Source organism: Globicephala melas, chromosome 11, assembly GCF_963455315.2.
Source record: "Globicephala melas chromosome 11, mGloMel1.2, whole genome shotgun sequence".
NCBI lineage: Eukaryota > Metazoa > Chordata > Mammalia > Artiodactyla > Delphinidae > Globicephala > Globicephala melas.
In genome coordinates this window covers 83141928-83161266 of record NC_083324.2, presented here as the reverse complement: position 1 = coordinate 83161266, position 19339 = coordinate 83141928, and the positions used below count along the sequence as shown (strand labels likewise).

The window sequence follows — 19339 nt, the reverse complement described above, 5'->3', positions numbered from 1 at the left end:
GAAGGGGGAAATTTTCCCCACCCTGACAACCATATCTCAGGCAAACCATCCACTGAAGTTTGTTCAAATAGCAAGTACAGTTCCTAAGAAGGGGCAAAGGGTTTCTCATGCTTTCTCCCTTTATAAGCCAAACCGAGGGAATGAAACAGAGTCAATCATACTACTATATTTCATCAGTTCTAACATGTAAATATTTTCATGCTTTACCATCTCTGAAATTGGGATGTCCTAAGTTGGCCAAACACTGGGCAGAAGATAATGCCATTGCTTGTACACACACGTGGACTCTGCAGAACTGGTGTCAGAGGCTTGAAATAAGGCAATGTGAAGCACTCTTTTCAGAAATGCTGCATCCCCAATGCTCATGACGACAGAGAGGCAAAATTGTGCAGAAAAAACACAGACCTCACTAAATGCTTTGATAAGTGATTCAGCAGAATGGACAAATATTGTCAGGAAATTTAAAAATACCTTAATGTATATTCACTTATATTTCCTTTTTATATATGCACAAGAAAGACTCAGGATAAAAATCTGCCAAAGCAACCCCCAAAAATCTCTTTCAATGTGTAGAGATAGTTTACAGGATAAGAAAGTGATGTGCTATGGTATAACTGACAGGGTTTCTTTCTTCCTTCAAGGTGTTTAAAATAATGATGGCTCTTCCAATCATTAGCATCTTAGAGTCAATGAACTAGAGTAATATTAGCATTTTATTTTCACCTGGCACTTTCTTCAATGTGATCTTCACAACAACCCAGGCAATATAATAATCTACGCTTTCGATAGTACGAAGATGATGAAATTGACGCTCAAAAAAGTTCACTGATTTGCTCAAGGCTGAAGAAGAACCAGTACAAGGAGGTCTGGACTCCAAGTATTTGTTATTTCAAATATGTAACAAGGCTTCCAGGAGTAAGCACACCTAGATAAGGGCTTCCTAGAGCGTGCCAGAGCCTTGCTGTGAGTTACTAGTTGGTATGTTATGGTAGAGTTTAATCCCAGTGCAAACCACTCTCTCCCCGCCCTTTCCTTGTTCCCTCCCCACCCACACAGCTTACACTTGTTCTTTTAGGAGAGAACAAGACTCATCACCTTCCCTCTTCCCGCCCCCTTTCCAGAAGCATCTCAGTACATTTAGAAATTTACATGTGAACTAGGGATGACAAAGAGTGGGACACCCCAGCAGAGGCCTCCCAGTTAGTCATTTAAGAATGACATGGAGAATTCCATAACAGACAGGGTCTTCCTCCCATTATAGTAGTTGAAAATGCCACATCCTTGCTTTCATGACATCCTCTGAACCCAAAGTGCTGTCCTGGAACAACCAGACACCCTCAGAAACTGGTGACTTGAGGTTACAGGGAATGCAAGATTCCACCCAGTGGGGTGGTGGTGGAAGTGTCATACAGTAACATTTAATTTCCAGAGGAGCAGCAGAAGTGATTCCAGGCTTGTGTTGAGACCCCAGCATTAGCACTGCTGGCCCTGCAGGTGAGATGTTTGTGCCCAGTGACAACAGCGTAGCATCTTCCTTGGACTAGGTCTGTCACATTCCTGGCTGTGTAGTTTCCAGCCTTGTTTTCCCAGTTCCCCAGAAACTAATGTTGTTTAAATAAATTCCTTATATTGCAGAAGTTAGCCAGAGTTTTTTTTTTGGATACCCTGTGTTCAAACACAATGACAAAGATCCACCAGAGACACAAATTTACATTCTGCTCTGGTTACAACCAGAAAAACTATTATCATTGGAGAAAGACCGGAAGGAACTCAGTCTTGGATTCACACACTGAACAGTACTTAGGTTCATACATTGAAGTTTGGGTGATTTTTTTCCCTCTTTACCAATATATTGTGTATTTTTCTCTATATATGTTATTAGAATACACAAAATTTGGGGGGAAATGATGTGGTAATCTAGGGGAGGTGAGGGGTATCAGATGACAAAAGAAACAATTTAGTAATGAGTTGGCTGTCCTTTATTCAAGGGAAAACAGTCCACGGATTGGGAGAGAACAGGATGTCATAAGCAGTGGACCACTCTCCCTGAGGGATTGTGGGCAAGAGTGAGTTTTGTAGAACATTAGAAGTGGCAACGTGGAAACAGGGCATGACTGGCTAGGAGGTCGGGGATTTCCTTACGAGGCAAGCAGGTCCTACTTTCTAGGGTGAGGTGAGCTAGCTAAGCTGAGCTGGAGGATTGCGATTGGTGTATCTGAGGGTTCCTTGACAGGCGTTTCCCATAAATGCAGCTTGAGGCAGGAGATAGGTGGGCCCCAGGCTGAGCAGCTGGAGTTTGTCACCTGTGGACAGATACTCCAAGACAAAGATAATAGCTGGAGCAGAGAGGAGCTGAGTCCTGCCCAGATAAGAGATAAAGAGACCACATATACCTCATTCTGGAGGTCAAGAAGACCTTCCTGACTACACCTGTGCAGAAAGCCTCCTCGGGGGGCCAAAAGGGAGGGGTCGCCACCCCATAACAGGTGATGTCAACCTTTCCACAGGCCTCTGAGCTGGAATCCATCTTGGCTAAGAGATGCAGACACACACAGGGGAGGACCCTGAGTTATACCAAATATGGACTCAGAGCCAGGCAAAGCAAGGTGACTGGCCAGAGGAAACCCAGAAGAAATGCCCCATATAAGTGACTTAAACTACCACGAAGGCACAGCTGTCTCTCTGAGCCCGCCCATGTGTCTATTCACATGTACTTTTTTTTTTCCCCTCCTAATAAACACTTTACTTGTTTCACTACTTTCCATCTCTTAGTTGAAATTCATTTCTACAAAGTAGAGAAGCCAGAGCCTTGTCACTAGCCCTCATGGCCTCATGGTCTAGTGGTTAGGATTCAGTGCTCTCACTGCCACAGCCCGGCTTCAGTCTCTGGTCGGGGAACTGAGGTCCTGCTTCAGGCCGCTGCTGGCCAAGGCCACCTGAGATCAGGCTGACTGTGGTTTAGATTTGGGATGCGGACCGGGCCACCGGGGCAGCTTCCACTTTGAAGGTCCTGATATGTGAATTAGCTTTGTCAGAGGCAACCAGAAAGAACAAGGAGCCTATTAAAACAGTCAAACCCAGCATCCTATAGAAGGAGGGCTTGGAAACTGCTGTACCTTGCTTTGACTCTTCCTCAAGAAACAACTCAAATCACAAGAAGGCCTCCCACTGAACCGCGCTGACGGCTCTGTCGTTGTCCACCTGGAACAAGGTTGCTGCCCAGCCTGCAAGCATCACTGGCTGGTGCCCAGTGGAGTTCAAAAGAGGCCTCCAGGGGTTCTGTGTTATTGAGCCGAGTTAGGTCAAGAGACTGGAAAGGAACCAGAGTGCAGGTGACCGAAGGTAAGTTCAGGAGGCGGGTATAACGTTTCTCTGTGTCAGGATAACAGAGGCCATCAGAACACGAGCTTCCAATAAGGTAAAGGGGAGAATGTGAACGTTCAGTAAGCGTCCCATAAGCTTCATGCCTAACAACCCAGAGAGAGACCGCCTGCTGGTGCAAACAGTTTGCCACTAAGAACTTCCTTGCCCTGCAGCAAGGAAAGTGTGGTTTGGGATGGGAAGTGGATAGAAGAAAAGATTGGCCATCTCCTGTCTGCAGTGATTGACCACGCCCTACCTAAAAGGCAGGAGAAGAGCAACTGGCCCTCCCGTGATGCCAGCTGCCAAGACGCTGCCCACAGTAGCAAAGGTGCTGTCAGGCGGGGGCAGTTGGTCAGGAACTCCACGGATAAAGACTGGGCCCCTGCCATACCATAGGGTACCTTAAGCCGAATTAATAAAAGGCGCATCTGTGGGCAGACACTGCTCCAAAGGCACACAGCCTGGTAAATGGGCAGGATTTCCAAACCCTTGACCCTACGGCAGATGCCCTTGTGCAATGTACCTTCACAAACATATTGTACCTGGAAAGCTCTGGAAAGCAATTATCTTAGTGCAAACTTACAGTGCTCAGCAACAAAAGCATTTCCTATTCTCAACATCATCTGTAAGGTTCCTTTATTCAGTACATTAATATAAGCAAACAATGCATCTGCATTTCCTCAACATTAAAAGGCGTATGGACTTCATGTTATCAAAAATCTTTTTAGCACTAAGTTTACAGGGGCTTTTTTTTTTTTTTTTTTGCGGTACGCGGACCTCTCACTGTTGTGGCCTCTCCCGTTGCAGAGCACAGGCTCCGGACGCGCAGGCTCAGCGGCCATGGCTCACGGGCCCAGCTGCTCCGCGGCATGTGGGATCTTCCCGGATCGGGGCACGAACCTGTGTCCCCTGCATCGGCAGGCGGACCCTCAACCACTGCGCCACCAGGGAAGCCCGGGGCTTTTTTTAAGATTTTTTTTGATGTGGACCATGTTCCGAGTGTTTATCGAAGTTTTCACAACATTGCCTCTGCTTTACGTTTTGTCTCTTTGGCCGCGAGGCATGTGGGATCCCAGCTCCCCGACCAGGGGTCGAACCCACACCCCCGGCATTGGAAGGCAAAGTCCCAACCACAGGACCGCCAGGGAAGTCCCTAGGTTTTGGGGTTTTTTATACATATAGAGCAGGGGTCCTCAAACCCCAGGCCGTGGACTGGTGGCGGTCTGCAGCCTGTTAGGAACAGGGCTGCACAGCAGGTGGTGAGCGGCGGTGAGCGAGGGAAGCTTCATCTGCCGGTTCCCGTTACTCCCCATCACTCGCATTACCTCCTGAACCATCCACCATCCCCCGCCCATCCATGGAAAAACCATCTTCCACAAAACCAGTCCCTGGTGCTGAAAAGGTTGGGGATCGCTGATATAGAGTACCTCATGAGTTAAACCATGTTTTGACATATATTTTCCCTTCTGATCCTGATAATAACTCTCTCTGAGGTAGGAGTTCTTATTCCCATTTTACACAAAAGGAAACTGAGTTTTAGAGTCAGTCTTGAGACTCTGGACCTCAGACTTGCCCTGTAGCTGCCCCAGTCCTCCTCTATGGTTCTCGGAAGTAAGAACATTCTGCTCCGGGTTACTTAAGAAGAGCTCCCCTCTTTCCTTATTATTGAATCTCTGAATTGCCTGATTCTCTTGATAGAATCGTGCCCTCTCCTGCTGCTTGCCTCTGCCTACCTTTCCGTTGTTTCATGTTCTCATTAAAGGGAAAGAAAAATATTAAAGAATTCACATAGAAAGCCTCACTAGCTTCCTAAAAATTTCAGTCAAAGATAGAGCTGAATCTGAGCAGTAAAATAGGGCTTTTAAAATAAGGTTTAACAAGTTCAAAACGTTATAAATAGTACAGATGCATAGATCCTTACATAAACTCTGCATGGATCAACTTTATACATGTGAAGTTCTGAAAGAAATGCCCCTTCCAAGGTGAAAGTAATTTTTTTCTCCCTTCTGATATTTTTTTCTCTTCCTTTTTTCCTTCCTCTCTTATCTGTATTTTCTATTTTTTTATACAATGAATACATCTTACCTTTGTATTAATAAAATACAATTATATTTTCATTTTTAAAGAAGGCTTAGGTATTTTGCCATGGTTGTTCTAACATAGCATTTAAAAAATAAAAAAAAAATTACCAAGCCATATGTAAAACGGTTATTTCTGATTCCTTATATTTCTGGCCTAATCTTGTTCTTGAACATCACCCCATCCCTGAGCTTCCTGTCATCCGTGACCATCCTGGAAGCCTCACCCCAACTTTTCTTTCTCTTTGGATAATGGTGATGACATCACTGACTTAGAGATGACATAAGGCTCAGGGATGGTGTTAGAGAGCGAATGAGTCCTAGAAATGGGCTGAGCTCAGAGAAGAGCAAAGCACAGAAATGTATTCAACAAATAATGATGGCGCACATCTTGTCCTGGACAAGAAAGGGATGAGGGTCAAGGATGCAGGAAAAGCGAGGCTCAAAGACTGCTGGTGTCTATTCAGTGAATGCCCTCCCCTTATTTCTTAGTAATAAGATTCAGATAATTATTTGGGGCACCAGGGTACTTAGCTAAAAGACTACATTTCCCAACACCCCCTGCAGCATAGTGGGGTCATATGGTTAAGTTCGGGAAGATCCCACATGCCACGGAGCGACTAAGCCTGTGCGCCACAGCTACTGAGCCTGTGTTCTAGAGCCCGTAAGCCACAATTACTGAGCCGGCGCGCCTAGAGCCCGTGCTCCGCAACAAGAGAAGTCACCGCAATGAGAAAGCTGCGCACCACAACGAAGAGTAGCCCCCGCTCACCGCAGCTGGAGAAAGCCCGCGCACAGCAACGAAGACCCAGTGCAGCCAAAAATTAAAAAATAAATTTATTTTAAAAAAAGAAAGAGGGCTTCCCTGGTGGCGCAGTGGTTGAGAGTCCGCCTGCCGATGCAGGGGACACGGGTTCGTGCCCCGGTCCGGGAGGATCCCACGTGCCGTGGAGCGGCTGGGCCCTTAGCCATGGCCGCTGAGCCTGCGTGTTCGGAGCCTGTGCTCCGCAACGGGAGAGGCCACAGTAGTAAGAGGCCCACGTACCACAAAATAAAGAAAGAAAAAGTCACTGTAGTAGCTGTGTCCAATAAACTCAGGTCAACCAAGTAGGAAGCATCCCGTGGCCCCAGGCAGGCCTCCTGGGACTACGGTGACTGCGTACATCTTACACAGACGGTTCAGATGACGACTGGAGACAGTATTACAAATCCCTGAAATATGCCAGAACAGACACCTTGAGAAAGGAGAGCAAACTCATCACACAACTCTTCATGTCCCCCTCTTCCCAGTCTTCTTTCCAGCATCGACCAGCCTTCCCTACCCTGCCTATAGCCAGCTCAAAAGCCAGTTCTAAGAAGCCTTCCTCAGCTTCCCAAACATAACCTCCAAGCTTCAGTCATTGCTCCGTCCCCTCGGGACACATCAAGGCTACATTATCACCACAAATATAACATTGTATGAGAAGTACATTAACATTTGTAAAAATTCCATTTATTTCATAATGTCCCTGGCACTTTACATGCACTCATTTTAATCCTCTATAACCCCTCCAATTGCATATTATTATCCCATTTTATAGATTATGAAACTGAGGCTCAGAAAATCTAAAATGTCCAAGAACTGGAACCCAATCCAGGTATGTCTGACACCAGAGAACATGTTCTTTCCACTATTCTGTACTGCCTTATGTGTCTCTCTCCATTAAAAGAAAAAAAAAAGCTAATTGGGTTTTCTTCTAATTTATAAAAGCAATAATATCCAATATTAGGGTATAATTAAATATTATTGTATAACCCATGGATGTATAACATCCATGTATTATTACTATGAAGTCTATGGTCCAGTACTACATGCAAGATGCAGATTTTAAAAAGAAAACAGTATTACACATGCATGGGGAAAGTCTGGATTTCTGTGTCTAGCAAAATGGCAACACAGCAAAATATTGAAATTACTGGGGAAAATATAACAAACACCTTTTAAATATATAACTGCATTCACAAGAATATAAGCGAAATCCCCCAAGGCTGAGAACAAACAGAAAGCTGGAAAGCTGATGCTGAGGTAGCGGCTGCATGAGATACCTGCTGATCTCTAGACCTAGAGACACGAGTTTCATGGCTACAACACAGAAGTTAGAGCCTTGGGTGCATTCGAGATGAGGTGTTGGAACTAATGCCTCATAAAAGCAGGAACCTTTAAGAGCTGCATCCCTGTGGGTGAAAGGATGAACTAGGAAAAAAAAAAAAATCTGGCCACTGTGCTCTATGGAAAGAAATAATTCTCCTTTGAGAATTGACAACCACAGGTTTGCACCATTTTTCATTACAAGTTTAGTCCAATTAATCCCAAGGGGAGAAATTACCTTTAAGTGGTCCTGGGTTGGTAATTCCCACACATACCTGGCAGAGGCAATGATAAATCCTTTCTGGAAGAACTCTCCTCAACCCCTGAAGAGAACCCAGACAAACATGAACTTAGAATTCCAAATTACAAAATACACAGGCACCATGAAGAAAGGTAACAGAAAAGAAAGACAAGGGCTTCCCTGGTGGCACAGTGGTTGAGACTCTGCCTGCCAATGCAGGGGACACGGGTTCGTGCCCCGGTCTGGGAGGATCCCACATACCGCGGAGCAACTAGGCCCGTGAGCCATGGCCGCTGAGCCTGCGGGTCGGGAGCCTGTGCTCCGCAACAAGAGAGGCCGCGACAGTGAGAGGCCCGCCCACCGTGATGAAGAGTGGCCCCCACTTGCTGCAACTAGAGAAAGCCCATGCACAGAAACGAAGACCCAACACAGCCATAAATAAATAAATAAATTTTAAAAACAAAAGAAAAGAAAGACAGGAGAATCAGGTCCCCGAGCTTTTCAAATAATGAAATCATGGCATACAAATATAAAATAAGATGCTTAAAATATTTAAAGAAAGAAAAGAAAAAGTAAGGTATAAGATTTGCACACACACAAAGACCCTGGCAGATTTGAAAAATAACCAAGCACAGGTGTAAAAATAACAAGATAACATTTTTTGCTCATCAAAAGCTCAACAGATGTGTTAAAGAGCAGATGAGACACTGCTGAAGAATTCACGAGCTTAGAAGGTCCTATCTGAGCCAAGTCTTAAAAGAGATGAGAGAATGAAACACGTGGCTGTCTGAAAGAAGAGTTCCAGGCAGAGGGGGCACGAAATGCAAAGGCTTGGAGGAGGGAATGTGCCCTGTATTCCAGGAAGAGCAAGAAGGTCAGCATGGCTAGAAAATGGGGAGGCACCAGGAGGCAATGTTACGGAGGCAATGGAGGCCACGCTGGTTTGTAGGTCAATACGAGGGATCTTTGGCTTTGCCTCTGAGATGGGAAGTGTTGCAGGATTAGCTCCCTCAGCTGCTGGCTTCTGTGTCAAGCGTGTAGAAGGCAGAGAGCTAAGTTAGAAGCCCGTGAAGTTATCTGGGTGGGGGCATGGCGTCTTGCCCCGAGCTGGTAACAGTGAAGGTCTTGAGGAGTCAGATTCCTGATTTATTTTGCAGGGAGAGCCTGAGGATTTGCTGTTGGATGGGATGTAGGATATGAGACAAAGACAAGTGATCAGGATGACTGAGCAACCGGAAGAATGGGGTTGCCATGACCTGAAATGGGCACCAACCCAAGACATCCAAGTGGAGTGTTGAACAGGGCACCAGATAAACAAGTCTGTAGTTCAGAGGAGAGAGGTGCTGGAGGTATAAATGGGGAGCCGTAGAGTTGGTATTGAAAGCCACAGAACCGCTTAAACACCAAGGGAGGAAGTATAAAGGAAAGAGAAGAGGGGGAAGAACTGCCTGAGTGGTGGACTTGGGTAGGAGAAGGGAGATGTGTGTATGTGAAAGGACTGGCCCATCTTCAAACGGTTCCATAAACAACAGCTCTCATCTAGTCAGATGCACCCACAGGGAGGTCTTCTGATCTTGACAGTTCCACATTTTGCTGTCAGCAGGGGTGCAAGTCACAAGGTAGCAACTCCCTGGCTGCTTCAGCCAGGGCAAACCAAATATAGCTCCGGGCTGATTAAAAGGCTCAACTGACAAAAACTGTAATTAAGTGGATTCTGATTGCTGCTAATTTGAACACTACCAGATTAATTGATGTAAAATCCTGTTCTGTATATCCTTGGTTAATAATTTACCACTGGGGGAAAAAATTAGAAATTTATTTTCAATATATTTTATCAACACTGGAGGTGAGTAGGAGAGTCAGGCTTCTTGAACTTGACATTGAGACACGAAAAAATATGCAATTTTACTTCAGAAATTTTTTCTAAGTCAATTTTTGTAAGCAGGGCTGCAGCCTTTCAGAGCTTGGCTTTAATCTTAGCTAGGAAGATTCCAAACATGAGGGCCTCTTCGGTTTTTGCCCTGAAAGGGAATGCTGACAATCTATAATTGTGTTTGTCTATCCTCAACCTATCCCTAAAGAACTGCTATCCCTTGTGCCTGTGCAGGCAAAGGCCTTACCTTCCTGCTGCCAATTCTCTTTAGTATTTCATTTCAAAGCAAGAAACAGAAGCAACATGATAGCAGCCAGCGTGGGCACACGGGACAACGAAGAAGCACATAATTATGCCTCTCTCCCCTTTTAGGGAGTCTTGGTCGGGTTCTCCCCTTCCCGTCCATCAATCCCCTCCCTTCAGGTTTCTATAAACTCAAGCTTCCAGGAACAGATGTTGGCTGTTATTACTTGTTTAAGCCTTAAGCTCGTATGCTTTATGAGAATGCTATCATTGTCACACAGAGATTCCTGATGACCAAAGGCTATTTTCGGTACTTTTGACAGATGGCAGTATAGGAGATATTTTGGGGTAGGTGCTTGTCTTATGGTTCTCTAATCATAGCTACTTAACACATCTACTTTATCCTCAAAGCTTGAGACAAGCAGGATGCTATAGTAATAGACCAAGTCCCTAGGTGTTCCTTAAAGAGGGATGGTTCCACCCTTGCTGTTCGAAGCGGTTGAGTTCTCTAAACAGGCAGATCCTGGAGACGAGGGTCACCATTATTCCAAGGACTGTCCAGAGACCCAGGCTGCACAGCAAATATATTCACATTAATCTTCCTGGGGGGAAATGAGCTTCATTAATAGGACTTTGGCAAGCTGAGAATAAAAAGGAAACTTTCTAGTTCAAGATGGCAGACTGGACATGTCAATACATCTGTTTCCCCTCTTTCCTATGTTCCCATTGAAAAATAAAGGGGAGGGACTTCCCTGGTGGTGCAGTGGATAAGACTCCGTGCTCCCAATTCAGGGGGGCTGGGTTCGATCCCTGGTTGGGGAACTAGATCCCACATGCATGCCGCAACTAAGAGTTTGCATGCCACAATTAAAAAGCCCGTGTGCCTCAACTAAGACCTGGTGCAACCGAATAAATAAATATTAAAAATAAATAAAATAAATAAAGGAGAAAGGTAGGCAAGAAAATACAACACAACGGCAGAAAAATAAGAATGAGAACTACTAATAGACCAGAAATTCCAAAAAACTCCCTGGAAGATAGAAAGCAGATGGCATGGAACTGATGGAGAGAGAGGAAACCCACTCCCTAGAAACTGAGAACGCACAGGACCTTCAGGGGCCACTGGAGAAGCTCTAAGCCCTGAGCCCAGGAATGTAGAAACAGGATGCCAGCGTACAGCACTTTGGGTGATGCACTAAAAGACAGATCTCAAGCTTATTCCAGAAAACTTCTCTCTCAAGAGATAGAGATTTGTCCTCATAGGGCTTCAGTGGCAGCAGCGGGCCTCTGAAAAAAAAGGAGAGCCAAGAGAATCTGAAGACTGTCCTGGAAAGAAACATACTCCATTCCAAAGCATTGCACCTCTAGAGCACAGCTCTCCTCCCTGTGGCTACCTGGGGAGTCCCTACCCACCCACACCAGAGGGAAACCTGCCCGGACCCTGCCTACCCACATACTCAGACACCACAGTTAACCTCCCACTCGGACAGTGAATGGACAGCTCCGGAGGAAAGCAGCCACACCCGCATCAGTAGAGTCTTCAGAAATCAACAAGACTAGGCAATCAGAAATTGCCCTACATTTGAGAAACAGAGAAACAATGCATTGAAGAGAAGGACCATGACAAACAAATAGGAGGTCAGTTAAAAGGACAAAGAAAAACTTTAAACATGGTAAGTAATATCCTCAGAAAGACTTGAGACGGTACATCCTCCATAAAATAAAAATAGTTGCTACAAAAGAGGAGAAAAAAAATCAGAGCAGAAAAAGTTCTTGGAAGTTCAGATAGGATTGCTAGAATAAAAACTGAATGAACAGGTGAAATAACAGCTGTGATACTAGCAGGTAATATATATTGAGTGCTTCCTATGTGCCAGGCCCAGGTTGTTTTTAGCACTTAAAATGTACAAACATACTTAATCATCACATATTTTCTGAATTTTCCCACTTTTAACTTCTTTTGCTTTCAATGCAAAAACTTTTCTAAGTAACCTTATGTGTTCCTATTTTCCAGCCTGTAAGTTCTCTTCTTTAAATTGTTTTAATTTTAATATGCTGTGTTTGACTCATACAAAAGTTCTGAAGCATCATTGTCCTCTAGGGTCTTAAAAGCCTGAACAGGTCCACAATGCCTTATCCATCTCTATGCTCCCTCGGATGCTCATCAAAGTGCTTTCTTATTGAATATAATCCAGGGACTTCCCTGGTGGTCCAGGGGTGAAGAATCCGCCTTCCAATGCAGAGGACGTGGGTTTGATCCCCGGTCGGGGAACTAAGATCCCACATGCCGCTGGGCGACTAAGCCCTCACACCACAACTACTGAGACCATGTGCTGCAAACTAAAGAGCCCACGCATTCTGGAGCCCGAGCCGCATGACGAGAGAGAAGCCCGCGCGCCACAACAAAGAGCCTGTATGCTGCAACTAAGACCCGATGCAGCCAAATAAATAAATAGAAATAGCTTAAAAAATAAAAATAAATTTAAAAAAATATGGAATATAATCCTTGCTTTTACCATCTGTGTTAGTTTCCTAGGGCTGCTATAACAAAGCACAGCAAACTGGGTGGCTTAAAACATTAGAGATTTATTCTCTCACAGTTCTAGAGGATAGATGTCTGAAGTCAAGGTGTCAGCAGGGCTACGCTCCCCCTGAAACTCCGGGCAGAATCCTTCTTTGCCTCGGTCATTGGCATTCCTTGGCTTGCAGCCACATCACTCCAATCTCTGCCTCTGTTGTCACATGACATTCTCCTTGGCTGCCTGTGTGTCCAAATTTCCCTCTTCTTATGAGGGCACACTGGTCATATTGGATTAAAGGCCTCAGCTTAACTCAATTACACCTGCAAAGACCCTATTTCCAAATAATGTCCCATTCACTGGTACCAGGAGCTAGGACTTCACCATATCTTTTGGGGAGGACACATGCAACCTGTAACACCATCCTTTATATTTTTCAACAGAAGGGCTTTCTGAAATTTTCCCACCTTGTCCCATTATTGACTCCGTGGTACCTAAAACAGAGAGCATTCTCTAAGTTTAAGGATGGAAAAAAAAAAAAAAAAAGGCCAACCATTTTACAGTGAGAAGAAAGAATAACTCAGGTCTTCAGACACTGGGGATTTTCTTTCATCTCTGCCCAAAGGAAACCAGCCAAGTCAGAACCAAGGTAGAATTAGTGACAAAGGACTTCAGAATATTTGAAACCTCCAGTCCAGAACAAGGTACGTTGTAGCAAGAAGTTATAGACGCTGAATGGTGATGGTTTATTGTGGCTGCTGCTGGTTTTTGAAATAAAAAGCCAGAATGAGCTATGAAAGATGAACTTCGTGATGAAACTCTGCTGTTCCTCAGGCGCTGCGTTATTTCTGCGATAGCATTTCTGATCAAGGGGAAAAGTATGATTTTTAAAATGATATAGTGCAAAACCCCAGAAGAACTGCCTTTTATTGGTTGTTGTCTGTGCCCCAAGCTCTGGCACACTGGCCGGATGGAGGCTGAGTGAATGAAATAACTCGTTCTTTAACTAGAATATCAAAAATGTACACTAAAAACATGACAATCAAATCATACTAGATAGCTAGTGGCAACATGCTATACAGCATGTTCACTGGCTCTGAAAGGCAGGAGTTCACCAACCAGGTTTTGTTAGCCAGTAAGCCAGCCAGTACACTTCAGCAAAGCTACCCTCTTAGAGAAACACGGTCTCATTTTCATTTAACGTTCTATCACAAAAGTATCCTTCATCGCTATTGATACTTTCTTCTTCATTACTCTTTCTTGTTATCTTGCAACATCCCATTGAGGTGGTTATTATAACTGACTTCACCATTTCCTAATCGCTAGGCCATTAGGTTGTTTGTGATATTTGGCTTTTTTATCAATAACGCTTCAGTGAAACGCCTCTACAGGCTCAGAAAAAAAGCAAGTTGCAGCTTGCCTGTCTGAGGTAAATGAAAACAGCTCAAAGGGGGCCTAATTTCAAAGATCCCAATGGATCTTCTGGACAGCATTTTCCTGCAGGCTACTCAGAACAGACTGTGTTTATAATTTGTCCTGTTTGTGGTTTACGGGCTAACAAAACTTGGTTGGTAAACACCTGCTTTTCAGAGCCAGTGAACTCAAACAAGATGAGCTGTATTTTGCTATTTCAGCTTAGCCCCTGGGGGCTGCCGGAGATGTTCTCTTGTCTTTTATTATTCTTCATTCCTTGCTTTATCAGCCACTACGGTGGCAAAAACTGTCTTTGCTGAGGCAGCCTTTAACCGCAGGGGTGGCTGCAGGCCATGGGTTACCATCTGAGCATCCTGCACTCGACGAGAGTCAAAGCAACGTTAGAAAGGAAGTGGTGATTTCCTGGAAGTAACTGGATGAAACAGGTAAGAGAACAACTCAAAGGTCGGGTGGATAGCGTTCAGTGAAAGGTCGTATGTGAGGAGGAAGAAAAGGTAAGAGACATTTATATTTATTTTTTTTTATGTACTGATTCCTAGGGTATACATTTTGCCATCTTTTCTAAACTGCTGCAAATGAACACACTGCCTCACGGTCTGTGTATTATAAATAACACCAGAGTTTTATATTCCTGGAGATACTGTTCCTAAACCAAGAGGAAAATTTTCAGAAGGTGAAACCGTAAGTGTCCATCATGGGGCTTTAAACAGTCTCCCTAATTATGGGAGTAGCTTAGCTTTCAATCGGCTCAGCACTTTTCCTTCTCCTTAAATTTAATTCTTACTAATGGGGTCAACTAAATAAATAATATGCTTTGTCCTGTGCTCTAAATAAATGCTTTGTCCTGCGCTCTAATAACTAAATCATCACCTTCAGAAAGCATGCACAGGGAAAGGCCAGAGAGAGTGCAGACACCATCTGCCAGAGACTTTGGGGGAAAACCCAGTTTGTGCTCTGTGATGTCCAAGTTCAGATGCCAGACATCCTGTGTGTCAATGACAGTGAATCTGCTTTGCATCAGATTCTGAAGACAGCTGGTGATTACCAAAATTATGAATCAGGCAAACTGTTCATCAATTCTGAGACTGTTCAGTCTTTCAATTCCATTTATCAGCAGGCCTATGATTAGCTGGTCAAAGAGTTCTCCTTTAAACAACAAAGATTTACTGTATAGCACAGGGAACTCTATTCAATATCTTGTATTAAACTATAACGGAAAAGGACTGAAAAATAAAAGATCTGAACCACTTTGCTGTACACCTTAAACTAACACAATATTGTAAATCAACTATACTTCAATTAAAAAAAAAAGAGTTTACCTTTAGAATTTAACTTTCTGGCATTAAGGAAATAATTATTCACTTATTCCCTATGAAAGAAAAGGACAAAATGAAAGAAGGTAGAATACTGTCAGTTAATAATCTATCCTATTAGTAATAAGAACATTTTAAAAATGGTTTATAATATTCATCATCAACATAATAGCCATTTATAATAGTCCTTTTATTCACAAGGCAATTTTACATACTTCATATTATCTGAAGCTCCCATTAAGAATCTGAGAGAGGTAAGATAGATATGTGTCATCCCCAACAGGTACACAGAATATTCTGGTTGAATCAGTTGAAATTCTGCGGCTCACTAATCAGAACTTAGTTTCTGGTTTCTCCAAAACAAGCCTCTAAGTTTCAGTGGGTAAGGAATATAAAGGATAAAACGGAGTCAGGATTGCTTTCTCCTGGTCTTTCTCACTTGCAGCACTTTCCCTTGCCAAGACAACTGATAAACTCTCCATGAGTCCCACTCCTTCACCCCTGACCTGCCTGAGCCTGGAGAGCAGTCTTGAAAAGAAAGCAGCTGAGAAAGTACCTGTAGAAGAGGTGTAGACCCACCGCTCCTGCATCTACAAGGGGCTCTCAAGCCCCCGAATCCTCACCAACAAAAACAAGGAGCTAAGGCAGAGGAAACTCAGACAATACATGTAGTTAGGTGTCTCGCCAAGAAGGTAAAAACTTGGCAATTTTTCAGTAGTGAAATCTATGCTCTGAATTTCTCCACTGGAAGCTGATAAAGTAAAATAAGTTCTAGAAAGCCTGTGCTAATCAACACAGAGGATTACCCAGGAATTTACTGGCATCAGAGATAATGCCTTACAATTACAGTATAAGATGACTTCCCACTAGGAGATCAAGCAGCATTAAGGGAAACAGGATCCAGCATTGGTTTTTAAACACAGGAAGGGCATTCATGTGGAATGGGGAGCGAACAGATTCTGTGAAGCTCCAAAGGGCAGACCAGGGAACAAATAGGAGAAAATACAAGCCAAAAAAAAGAAAAAAAAAAGTGTCAAATCCCTCCTTTAATAATGTTCTAAGAATCAGATTATGTCGGACTTCCCTTGCGGTCCAGTGGTTAAGACTCCGCGCTTCCAACGCAGGGGGGCACAGGTTCGATCCCTGGTCAGGGAACTAAGATCCTACATGTTGCGTGGTGCAGCCAAAAAATAAATAAAAGAAAATAAAAGAATCAGATGATTAAGGAGATGGTGGAAACAGTAACACAAGATGTTTCCTTATCATTAAACTCATCAAATGAATGAAAGAAACATCAGCACTAGGATTAATACGAGCAGGCTGGTGAAGATCAGCAAAGTTCTTTGAAGCAACAGTATCTCTGTATAAAACAGACGAATATACAGATAGAAAGAGCACTAATGAGAGAGACCCCATTCCTAGGCATGGCCAGAAGCATTACAAATATGCAAAAAGACTTACAATGTGACAGAGAATATCTTTAAATACAATAATAAAACTGTACTGGGAGAGATAATGGGAGATACGAATAATTGGGGAGGGAAACCTTGTATAACCTGGAAAGACAATAGGTATTAAAGATAACAATATATTAGGTTAACAAAGAAACAAAATGAATTAAAACTTTTGTACTTAACAAAATCCATCTACAAAAACTTTTGTACTTAACAAAATCCATCTGCAAAAAATAAACAGGCAAAAATATGCAAGGATATTTGGGGAATGAGAAGAAAAGACAATGGTAGATTCTCACACTCATTATAAAGCAAAAATCACCTAAAATATATAAACTAAAATTGTAACAGGGAAGAACCAAATCTGACTACATGTTGGATCTGTTTCTTTTACTTTAACTTGCTTTCCGCTGCTTTTGTTCACTAAAAGGATACTGTCTGTACATAATGGCCTGCCTGGGGAACCCTGACCCTCCGCTTGAATGTTAAACCAAAGTGCCTTTGTTCAGGGAAATATCTGGACCCTGTTCACCTGTGGATGGCTACAAGAAAGAGGAAATTAACACATCCCCTCCAGGAACCTGGCCATTCCAGGAGATATTTGCAAAACTTATGGCCTTTTTCTTTACCTCATCTCCTCCCCATCTCTGTGCTATAAAAGTAACTGGCATCCAAATCCCGGTAAGATGGCTATTTTGAGACTTTAGTCGGCCATTTCTCGGTCTGCCGGCTTTCCGAATAAAGTCGTATTCCTTGCTTTAGCACCTTGTCTCCCATTTATTGGCCTGTCTTGCCTTGAACGAGCTGAGTGAGCTTGGACTCGGTAACAAATTGACTTTTTATTAGGACTTACTCTGTAACAAACTAGGAGTAACAAAACAAAGGGATGGGAATTACTTTTTAAGAAATGCCTTATGATGACTATATATTCCTAACTAGAAGGAAAATCTACTTGAATGTTCAAAAGACAAACAAAAACCAAATGGGAATAGTTATAAAAAAGAAAGAGAAGGAGGGAAAATACAATATTAGTTTCAAACGCAGGGACAAAAATAATTGGGGTCAGTTAAGGAATTAGGTATTATCAAAGACTAATGCAGCAGGAAAGTAGCTGAACATCTACTGACATTATAAAATATTATGAGGAGCATCACAAAGACCACTGCAGCCTAGAAGGACTAATGCATCCTAGAATAGGGGCTAGAAGAAACCAGAGGCATGTCATGATGACACTGAAAGCAAAACGAGGAAGGATTGCCAAGATGTGCCTCTTTACGGGGACTTTCTTTTAACAACCCTTACAGAACTAATTTATAACTTCCATTTCCAGGCTAAATGAAGCATATGTATATATAACAACAACAAAAAAACTTTTTTTTATTAACACATAGCTAAGCTCCTATGCAGAAGCAATGCAAAATCTGTCTAGAAGGACAGTCCTCAACACAGAGCACATAGAACTCCACCAGAAAAACAATCCCCACTGAAGATGAACCACCCTAAAAACAAAAGTAATACAAGCTAGGGAGCAAACCAGTACAAAGGAGAGGTGGCAGACATAACAAATTGGAGCAAGAAAAAGAAGTAAATGTACACCTAAGAGACACTACAAAATAAGTATGTTTGAAGTGGTGAAACACATTAGGTGAAGAGAGGAGACAAAAATCATAATAAGGTAACAGTACAGTAAGATATTTATTTATTTGTTTGTTTATTTATTTATGGCTGTGTTGGGTCTTCCTTGCTGCACGTGGGCTTTTCTCTAGTTGCGGCGAGCAGGGGCTACTCTTTGTTGCGGTGTGCCTGCTTCTCACTGCGGTGGCTGCTCTTGGCGCAGAGCACGGGCTCTAGGCGTGCAGGCTTCAGTAGTTGTGGCTTGCAAGCTCTGGAGCGCAGGCTCAGCAGTTGTGGCTCACGGGCTTAGCTGCTCTGCGGCATGTGGTATCTTCCCGGACCAGGGCTCGAACCCGTGTCCCCTGCATTGGCAGGCGATCCCTAACCACTGCGCCACCAGGGAAGCCCTAGTAAGATTTTTTTTACAGGCATAGTTTAAAAGATCCAAATCAGAAGTTGTGTAGTTAGAAATAAAGCCACTGGATTTTAAAATTCAATGAACTTGAAAAAAAATTCAATGAACTGAAATGAAAGCTATATTGTATGAGGAAGTAACCCAAAATGCAATTCAAAGAAATAAAGTATTGAAAATACAAAGGCAAGAGTAAGAGTCCTGAAGTAAAAACTGGTCCAATATACATCTTCTGACGACTCCGAAAGGAAAGAATAAAAAGAACGGGGAAGAGACAAAATGTAAAGAGATAATGGCCAAGAAGTTTCCAGAATCAATGAAAGACAAAAATCTTCGTATCCAGGAAGTACAAGAAGTACTGAGCAGGTTAAAATAATTCTATTCCTATTCTCACTGAAATGAAACTGCAGAATTCCAGACAAAGATTACATTTTATAAAGAACCAGAGACAAGAGACAGATTATCTTAACAGGGGCAAGAATTAGACTGACAACATGATTTATCAGCAAAAAGTAGATGCCAGAAGAGAATAGAAATAGCATCTTCAAAAGTCCTGAAGGACAAAAACTGCCAACCTAGAACTTTATACTCACTAAACTGTAATTCAAGAGTGACAATAAAATAAGGGTTTTTGTTTTTTTTTACATAAACACAGAGTCCTCACTAA

General features: G+C 43.1%; 1 protein-coding gene across 6 annotated transcripts in view; it reads right to left on the bottom strand.

Annotated features, from left to right (window-relative positions):
* KIAA0319 (KIAA0319 ortholog) overlaps positions 1-19339 on the bottom strand; it is a 77020-nt gene that overhangs the window by 52317 nt on the left and 5364 nt on the right. For 2 of the 6 annotated variants that reach the window (XM_060307463.1, XM_060307466.1), the window contains exon 2: positions 7845-7892. The exons of the other annotated variants lie outside the window; for them this stretch is intronic. The gene's annotated coding sequence lies outside the window, so the exon portion shown is untranslated. The remainder of the gene's footprint in view (positions 1-7844; positions 7893-19339) is intronic. 6 annotated transcript variants of the gene reach the window in all.